Raw genomic sequence first — 6704 nt, forward strand, 5'->3', positions numbered from 1 at the left:
TCCCCGCAATCCCCCTACTGGGAATATACCCTGAAGACCTCAAATCACTCTATAAAAAAGATATCTGCACACGTATGTTTATCACAGCATTGTTCACAATAGCAAGAACCTGGAAACAACAATGCTGCCCATCAAAAGAGGACTGGATTAAAAAAAATGTGGTATATATATACGATGGAATACTACGCAGCCATAAAAAAGAACAAAATCATGAATTTCGCAGCAACCTGGATGGAACTAGAGTCTATAATACTGAGTGACCTCTCACAGAAACAAAGATCCGAGTATCACATGTTCTCACTCATATAATGGACCTTGAACATCCAAAGTAATACTATAAGAAAATGACTGACAGTACTGGGAAACTATGGGGCGGGGGAGGAGGATGGAATTAACAGCCACAAATATCTGTCTGGGGATGGGGAAACACCTTTTATCAACAGGGTGCCTGAATGAAACGTAATTGGACACCTAACCCTTAACTGTACCCCACAAAATCATAATAAAAAATATTGATTAAAAAATAAATAAATTTTTAAAACTTTAAAATAAATAAATAAATAAAAGTTAAAAAAAAAAAAGAAAACAGCTTTTTTCTCTAAGATCAAGGCGGTGCATGCTAGTCAGACGTCCTTGCATTTCAACGTGTTAGTTAATACGTCTCCTACCACGAAGGTCTTCTTCCAGGTTTTTAGCCAGTGAGTAGGACCCTGCCACAAGTCTTCCAACAGCCAGGATTCTTATAGGTGCAGCTAGTGGAAACAGAAAGCAATAAACTTTTATATTAAATTCCTCCTTTGGAATAAAAAGGCAATGGAGTCTTTCCTTGTAAAGGCAGGAAGTGAGTTTTGGTGCTACTGTGATCACATTACCACCAGAAATCCAGGAATGTCAAATCCTTCCCTGATCACCACCTTCCTCATCACTGGATTTCTGAGAAAACCATGCTCATAAGGAATCATAGCAAATGGGAACCCATATCTCGCTTTATAAACATCTAGGCAAGTCCTCAATACTCCAGGGAAGGACTTGTTTGGACTCAGATGCTTAGATAGGACTTCCTCTTTTCCTTCTCTGTTCCATTCAAAATTTGAGTATTGATGGAGTGTGATTTCCAGAAGAAAAGAGCCAAGACAAAGATAGACAGAGAGATAAAGAAGGTGGGAGAGAGATGGAGAAACAGAGGTTATAAACTCCATAAGGCTCAAAAAAGATTAATCAGGGTACCATTAGCTGCTGTAACTAACAAACCCCAAATTGGGAGATGTAGTCCAATATACTTCCATTTCCCACTTATGCTGCAGTCTAAAGCAGCTGTCCTGGTGAGTGGGTGACTCTCCTCCACATAGTGATTCGGGAACCCAGGCTCTAAGGGCATCAAGGCCCAAGCAGGGTGATGAGGTTGTCCCGACCAGACCAAGCAGAGTGAGGAGGCTGTGGCTTAGAGTGGGGTGTCAGGGCCCAAGCGAGGTGAGAGGGTCTCTGCAGGTAAGTGCTGAGCCCATGTGAAGGGTGCGCAACGTTGGTGTTGGACTGGGGTTGAACTCTGTGTGTGTGTGTGTGTGTGTGTGTGTGTGTGTGTGTGTGTGTGTGTGTGTGTGTGTGTTGCTCCTTGGAGAAGCGGCTGATGCCTGGGCTGGGACAGGGAAAGAGCCTGGGGTATCTTAACGTCAGAAAACAAAGACATACTCGGAGAATGATGAGGACATGCCAAAGGGACACAGAAACTGACTTGAAAGGAACCTGTGGACCAAACTGGGGACAGTTGAAGCATCTATGTAAGAATGGTAGCCATGCATTATAACCCACTACACACAGAGCGAGGAAACCGTGAGTCCATGCAAATTCGACTCCTCAGTGAACCAAGGGAAAGTGTGATGAGGAATGGGGTGTTTACACAGCTCCAAAGGCCTGCTTCTCCCCCAGTGCTTACAACTACAAGTGACAGCACAGTGAGAGACCGGACACTCACCTTTATTAAGTGGCGCCAGTGAGCATCGCCTGTCATGGGGCAGGCGAAATCCCTGTGCCTTCTGAGGTCTCAGGAGAGGAACATGCGGCACTTCGGCACCTCCTGCCTGAGACGATAACCAAGTCTGATGAAGAGAAGAGTCGAGAAATTCAAACTGAGGTCCGCTCTGCTAAACAACCGGCCTGTGTCTCTTAAGATGTGAAGGTCACGTAAGCCAGGAAAGATGGAAGAACTGCTGCCCATGAGTTGGGAAACCATCACCAACGAGGTGTGATAATGATACACAAGGCAGGAACCGGGGCTGGCCCTTTTGCAAAAAAGAAGAAAGGGCATTATTGGGACGGCTGGGTGACCCATGACAGGGCTGAGGTTTCGATGGAAGTGACGTATCCTCGTCAGTTTCCCAAATCAGATGGCAGTGCCGTGGCTGTGTGGGAGAACGTTCCCGTAGTGGGCAACACATACCAACGTATTCAGAGACAAGGGGGCGTCAGGTCAGCAACTTACCCTCAAATGGTTCAGAAAAAAGGTGTCATGCCACCGTTGCAACTTTTCTGTAAATGTGTGATGGTTTTAAAAATATGTTGGCCGGGCACAGTGGTTCATGCCTATAATCCTAGCATTCTGGGAGACCAAGGCGAGTGGATTGCCAGAGCTCGCGGGTTCAAGACTAGCCTGGGGAACTTGGCAAGACCACGTCTCTATAATAAATCAAAAAATTAGCTGGGCATGGTAGTGCACGCCTGTAGTGCTGGCTCCTTGGAAATCTGAGGTAGAAGGGCCGCCTGAGCCCAGCAGGTCAACACTGGGGTAGCCATGAGTGTGCCACTGCACTCCAGCCTGGGTGACAGAGTGAGACTCCAACTCAAAAAAAAGAGAAAAATATGTTTAAGTCTATTTTTAAGATCAGGAAAAATCTGTCCTGTGGTAGCAATAGGCTACCTGGCAGAGGCCTCCTGGCCTCATCAGAATCTGGCTCCTCCACCCACGGGAAGTAAGAAAGCACCTTCCAGGCAGTCCTCCTGGCCTTTAAGGAGCAGCTGGGCTCTTTCCCTGGAGCTCTGGGTTCTTTTCAGGGGTAGGCCCAGATAACTTACCTTTGCAATAGGCATGTTTTCTCTGGGTTTGGAAATTCGCCATGTATTTAAGAGAACTTGAGAGGCCAGGCATGGTGGCTCAAGCCTGTAATCCCAGCACTTTGTGGGGACGAGGTGAGAGGATTTCCTGAGCCTGTGAGTTCGAGACCAGCCCGGGCAGCTTGGCAAGACCTTGTCTCTACAATAAATAAAAAACTTAGCTGGGCATGGTAGTGCACACCTGTAGTTCCAGCTACTTGGAAGACTGAGGCAGAAGGATCGCCGAGCCCAGCAGGTTGACACTAGGGTGGCTGTGAGCGTGCCACTGCACTCCAAGAGAGAGAGGACTTGAGAGACCAGATGCCTGTCCATCAAGCTTCCCTGCCAGGGTGGCACAGGGACGTGACCGGCAGCTGACATCTGTAAATCGTGGTGTCCACTGGCTCATTGCTCAAAGCCAACATTCTAAAAAATAGCGACAAATGGCTGGTGCCAGGACACCAGAGGAAAGCAGTCACCCCCTTTTTTCTCATTCAACAAATATTTAAGTGCTTATTGGAAGGGACTGAATGTTTGTGTCTCACTAAAAGTATATATTGAAATCCAAACCCCCGGTGTGATGGCGTTAGGAGGCGATTAGCTCAGGAAGGAACCTTCAGGGATGGGGCCCATTCCCCCATGAAAGGGACCTCAGAGAGCATGCTTATATCCCTTGCCACCATGTGAAGACAACCAGAAAATGGCCGTCTAGGGACTAGGAAGCCAACCCCCCCCAGACACTGAAACTGTGCTCAAAGCTGAGTACACAACAGTGAATAAAACACAACCCAGCCACCTCTAATCCCAGCACTCTGGGAGGCCAAGGTGGGAAGATCACTTGAAGTCAAGAGTTTAAATGCAGTGGCATGATCACAGCCTCTACATCCTGGGCTCAGGCAATCTTCCCATCTCAGCCTCCCGAGTATCTGGAAATACAGGGTGCACCATCACACTCGGCTAATTTTTAAAATTTTTTGTAGAGACAGGGTCTCACTACATTTGCCCAGGCTGGTCTCCAATTCCCTGGGCTCAAACAAACCTCTGACCTCCGTCTCCCAAAGTGCTGGGATTACAGGCATGAACCACTGTGCCCGGCCAACAGTTAACTTTCAATGAAGATTTAAAGGAGGAAAACAAAATTCTGGGTCTTCCAGAATGGAGCTTGGTCTCCCACTGCCCTAACATGACACCCCTTGCCTGGTTACCTGCTCTGCTTCTCTGAATTGCAGTCAGTGAGTGGCAGTCTGTGTGTTGCTGGTGTGGACCCAGACACCCATGCCCGTAGGAGAGCATTTGATCAGGGCTGCTGAAAGCAGTTGCCATCAGGGACCCCTCTGAAACCCAATTCAATCCCTCTTTTTTTTTGAGTCAGAGTTTCACTCTGTCACCCAGGCTGGAGTGCAGTGGCACGTTCACAGCCACCGCAGCCTCAACCTGCTGGACTCAGGCGATCCTTCCGCCTCAGCCTTCCAAGTAGCTGGAACCACAGGTGTACACCACCATGCTCAGCTAATTTTTTGATTTACCAAAGAGATGAGATCTCACCAAGTTGCTCAGACTGGTCTCAAATCCCTGGGCTCAGGCAATCTTCTCGCCTCCGCCTCCCAAAGCACTGGTATGACAGGTATGAGCCACCGCCTGGCAAATCTGACCCTTTTTTGTCAGCTCAGATGCAACATGGGGGATACTACATATGTCTATCTCCCACGGGAGCTGTGTAAACATCCTATTCCTGTGTTAGAAAGGGAGTGGGGAGGGAGTGTTATCCAACCCATGGCCAGCGTGGCTCTCAGGCATCCCAGTAGGAGCCGGCCCCTGCTTCTCTGATAGGTGCTGTCGGGGACCTCCCCAGCTTCCCAAGTGCTACCACTCCTGGGGCTGCTCTGGCATGTCAGTGGGACCCACCTCTGCCTTAGAGATGTCAGACTGAAGGACCCTTTATTCAGGTGACGTAAAACCCCGCAGAACTCAACAAGAAGCAGGTGCCTGCCCACAGCCAGGCCGGCCTGAGCTTCCCTCGTTCTTTGTGGAATTGTTGAGCCATCCAGGGCTGCTGACCCCCCCACCCCAGGGACATCGGGGGTGGGTTCCCCTCTCAGGGTGGCTGTGGGTTCTCCCTCCCCGCCCCCTCCTCGTCCTCTCATTCTGGCTTGGTGCTCCCTTTCACCTGTCTCTCCCTCCCCTCCTGCCTTTTTCCTGTGCTCTGTTATTGCTCCTGAGGGTCCCTTCCTGGTGTGTCACCCTTAGCCATCACATAAGGAACAGGATGCGAGGAGGATGACCTGCCCCCAGAAGAAAGACAGGGAAGAGAAGAGGCAGCCATCGATGGCATGCGTGTCACGCATCTTCAGCAAATGAAAACCAGAGGCTCACACTGGCACACAGGAGACATTTCCGATAAAGTTTCCTTTCAACGTGGATTCTGAGGAAGTTTTCAGAAGGGGTGACTAAGAGTTATGTCAATGGGGAGAAGTAAGATGAACTTAACGCTATAAAATGCTAACTTTGAGAGCATTTCCCCACTCAGAGGGGTCTGATGGACCATCGTTCTTCAGGCTAGAAAGCAGGTCCAGAAATGCCATCAGGTTGCCCCAGGCCACACAGCAATCCGTAGCCAGAAGCCACATCTTCTGTCTTCCGATTCCACATTCTCTCCCTCACGGCTGCTCTCGTAAACTGGAAAAACACACACCAGCTTCATCCTAGGTGTCCTGCTCAAGGGACAACTCCAGCAAGCTGAGACATTAGGAGTTACCATGTTATCTGCAAAAGCTCCCATTGGAATTCACTGCAGCCTTCAGAAAACACAATATGAAGGAAGCCTCCTCTTTCATGCCTTAAACGAAGGGCGGTACAGGGAAGGAGGTTTTCCTAACTCGCTTGTTTTGGAAGTGTTGAAACTCTGCGGAGTCCAGCTTCTCTGTCTTCTTGTGGTCTGTTTGATATTTCCAACCCTCTTTCATCTCCTGATCTGTGATCCCTCTCTTTCCCAGTCCCACCCTTGCACCCCACCCCAGTCCCATGTCAAATCTGAAGGCTCTTAAAGGGACAGATCGCAGCCACCACAGACAAGTCCCCAGCACCGAGATTGGTCCCCCGTGGTGGCTACAAAGAGGGAGGGCGAGGCCGTGGCTCTTGTGTTCACAGGGACGCCATGGGCGCTGCGGGGTGGGAGCACACCTTTGGCTCTAATGATGGCATGGGAGTAGGGAGGGGATCACCCCTCCCCAGATGGGATCGTCCTCCTGGAACCAAGAATCTCTGTGCTCCTGGCTCCCGCAGAGTTTCCCGCCCTACTCTGTCCTGCTCTGCATTCAAGTGCAGCAGACTCGGGGATCTGGAAGGCTTTGAGATGGCTTTTATCTGATCCTGTGTCTGCAGAATTCACGCTCAGATGTACCTTTGAGCCCTTGCCTGTTTTGCTAATCCGATTGTTCCTCTCGCGTCTATAAACGACTCTTGGCTTTCTTCCTTCTCTTGGCTCTGGTTTGTTTCGTTTCCAGGATGGAAGACATCTCGTCTCGGGCTCTGATTACAGCCCCAGAACTCAACTGTCCTTTGTTCTCAAGATGTGTGAAGAGATGTCAGGCTCAGTGCTTTCCCTGCAAGCTGGTCTC

The sequence above is a fragment of the Carlito syrichta genome, unplaced genomic scaffold (genome assembly GCF_000164805.1).
Source record: "Carlito syrichta isolate Samal-C Ts95f unplaced genomic scaffold, Tarsius_syrichta-2.0.1 Scaffold313519, whole genome shotgun sequence".
Classification (NCBI taxonomy): Eukaryota; Metazoa; Chordata; class Mammalia; order Primates; family Tarsiidae; genus Carlito; species Carlito syrichta.